This window comes from Panulirus ornatus, chromosome 23 (assembly GCF_036320965.1).
Source record: "Panulirus ornatus isolate Po-2019 chromosome 23, ASM3632096v1, whole genome shotgun sequence".
Taxonomy (NCBI): domain Eukaryota; kingdom Metazoa; phylum Arthropoda; class Malacostraca; order Decapoda; family Palinuridae; genus Panulirus; species Panulirus ornatus.
This window is the reverse complement of record NC_092246.1, coordinates 1,415,754-1,419,169: the sequence shown is the minus strand read 5'-3', so window position 1 is coordinate 1,419,169 and position 3,416 is coordinate 1,415,754. Positions and strand designations below refer to the sequence as shown.

Sequence of the window (3,416 nt, the reverse complement as noted above, 5' to 3'; positions counted from 1 at the left end):
GAAAAAAGAATTCCAGATACATCGCTGTTGTTGGTCCTGTGTTCAGGTTGGCGAGAACTTGCTCATCACAGTATAGGCAGTGATGGGTGACACCCCCACTGGTGGGCGGCTCCTCACCCTCACTACGGGTCATGCCCTGCATACGTGGCTCACCAGCCAAGATAGTGAACACCAAGAGCCACTATGTACTATGAGGTATACTGCAGCTGGTAAGACGGCACGACCACTGAACACGCCGCTCCAACCAGGAGGAGGCGCTGAGCTAGAGACCAGGATCCCTGGTGGATGTAGTTTGTGAGGGACTAGAAAAGAACATAAGGGAATGGATGACTTCCTTACAAAGGAGAAACTACCTACATAAGAGACAACGTGGTTCCAGGGAATGAAGTTTATGCATAACGAACTTATCAGGTTTTTTCGAGAGAAAGCTGGGTGTGTTATCTATATATGGACCGCCAGAAAGAATCTGTTATTGTAACACATAAGAGGCTGGTTAAGAAGCTGGATCTTCAGGCAAGGGGAGGCTCCCTCGATGGATAAGTCCATCTTGGTGAGAGGGAGGAGAGGACACGTCAGGGTAGCCCTCTGGAAATGGATGAGTTCAGCAGTGGTGTAGCACAGATAGGGAGACCTTGTCAGTCCCGGGGAAGATGGCGACGTCTGTCCTGCCGTCCGTCAAGACTGAGGACCAAATCCTTCACAACTCCATGCTCGAGGATGACCCCAACGATAACTCGGCCACAAATGAAGAAGAGAAAACTAAACCTCGCTGAGGACCTCACTATAAGGGCGCAAAGGAGGTGGCAGGGCTGTACAGTAGAGGGAAACGTATTCAGGAAATAGTATGTGTATGCGTCTGTATAACATTGATGGTACTGAATCTATACTTTATGGCAGTTCATTTCAATTTTGAGAAAGTGACTACAATCCTCCTCATGGCACTAGCAGGGATTTTCATGGCAGATTTTACCTCAGGACGTCCACTGGGGAGCAGACACCTGGGGATCAGTAGAGCTACCACTATTGGGCAAGAATCTCATTCGTCCCTTCCCGGATCACCACATTAATCCAACTACCATCACCCGACATGACTTCATAGAAACCAATGGAGATAACTTTATGCTTACCATCCCAGGCCTGATGTATATGACTTGGAATTTCTGCTTTAGGAGTAATGAACAGATTCAGGCCAACTACTATTGGTTTGCTTTTGTTTACCTTCTGGCCATATTTGTGGCATTAACAAATTAGATCAATTAACCAAAGCTGGTCTGATGCGCGGTGATGAAGTGCGACCAGAACAAATGTGAAGAAATGAAGATGAGTCACAGCGATAGAAGACCTCAGTATGAACATTGTCAGAACATACGGCGCAGGAATCTCTTTGTGAAATGTCCCTAACTGTGGCCAGGGTCATACCTGAGGACACTAGTTAAGGTGACCAACTGTCTGCTGACGTGTATCGTAACTGCATTCAAGTTCATGGATAAGAAAACATTCAGCAAAGTCCCCACGTCATATATAAAGCCAAAAGCTAGGATTTGCTGCTCACGTTTGGTCGCGACACCAAGATGCACAAAGGGCTAATAGAGAAGGTCCAGAGGAGGAAGCAAAGATGATACCAGAATCATTTAAGCTGAGTTACAGGGAAAAGTTAAAGGCTATAAATTTGTCCATCGTGCAAGAAAGAAGAGTGAGAGGTGACATGATCATAATCATACAGTTTTTAAAAACCAAGCTGATGACATAAACAGCAAACAATTCTTCGAAATATATCGAGATACAACTGTCATGATACAGCTGTCATGATACAGCTGTCATGATACAGCTGTCATGATACAGGCTGTCATGATACAGGTGTCATGATACATCTGTCATGGGACTAATGTGAAACCAAGCAAGAAACTTATTCAGAAATATGTCCAGCATTATCTTCATGGATTAAGTGATAAATCAATAGAATGACCTTAATGAGGGGACTGTAAATGTAAACATCAAACACATGATGGAAAGGTTGTAATTTACAGAAAGTTATAGAGATGCGATTATAGAGATATGGTTATAGAGATGTGGCCCCATGAATGTAAAACTCCCTTCCTGTTCAGGACAGATCAGTAATGACACATAAACTCACAAACACACACAAAAGAGAAATAGGTTTAAGACTTAACACTTTCTAATACGGTATCAGCCGTTATCATCTACAAATCCAAACTCAATCTTTTCTAATTTCATGTATCTATAAAAACTTGATACACTTTCAACCATTTCTCCGAAAATTTGAATCTTATGAAAAAAGATTTACGATTCTCAGAACATTTCTAACCAATTTTCATATTATTTTCTCACTTCTGTCCTAGTTGTTCTTATCCCTTCCCATTTTCCGCCCATATTTGTCCCTGATCTTCATCTGTTTGTCCCAACCCTGAGTATTTCCATCCTTCTCTATGTCCAATCTTGCCCATGTCTGTCTGTCTGTCCATCATCTTTTAAGGTTCTTCTTCCTTCCTTGTGTGTCATGCACTTACCTGGTCAAGTCTGGATATCCCTGAGTGTTGGTGGCCCTCCGCGTCCCTGACTACCCTCGTTTGTGGTTCTTCATTTCTGAATTATTCCTTGTGCGTTCCTGATGAAATTCTTATTTTTGTTTGTTCGTCCGGGACCATGTGTGACCGTCCGGCCCACAGTTGCTATTTCTTAGTAATTAATTATTTGTACAGTACGGGAGAGGAGGTCTGCACACTTATGGCTCCATCTCCTGAACATTATTTACTGATTAGACAACTTTTCAAACTTCTGTACGTTATCCATATTCACATTTTCATCATGTTTGTTTTATCCGTCTTTACTCTTACACTGTAAGTTCTTTTTTACATCTTTTCTAACAGTCTCTTGCTTCACTGCATGTTCGACCGGTGGCTGTATTTTGTCTGCTGCCTTTGATGAAATGTTTACTGATGAAAATGGTTTAAAAACTTAAAGATTGTGATCAAGTCACCCCTTACTCTATTCTCCTTTATGGTGAACAAACTATATGTCTCTAGCCTCTCACTATAAGTCATCTCTCTTAAATCTTGTGTCATTCTTGTTGCCCTCCTCTGAACCATCAATGTTAGTTCCTTGCGATTTTTAGAAGTGACCAAACTTGTGAGGCATATTCTATTTCAACCTAATATTCACTGATATTCCCTTATCTATATATTCACATGGAATCCTCACATTTATCAACAGACACTTTGTCTCCATCATTCTTCCTCTAACGAAGGACTGGTGACGTATTAGCGACATTGCCAGCTCCGAAGTCTCTCAAAAACACAGTGCGTGCCTGACCGTGCCTGACCGTGCCTTTACGTACTTGCCCGTGCCTCTGTGAGCCTTCCCGCGCTTGTGTTTGTCTGTCCCTGCCTGTGGTTGCC

At 42.7% G+C, this 3,416-nt stretch overlaps 1 pseudogene; it reads left to right on the top strand.

The window, feature by feature from the left end:
* The first annotated feature begins 488 nt into the window (after positions 1 to 488).
* LOC139756657 (plasmanylethanolamine desaturase 1-like) lies at positions 489 to 1,251 on the top strand (annotated as a pseudogene).
* Positions 1,252 to 3,416: the final 2,165 nt, after the last annotated feature.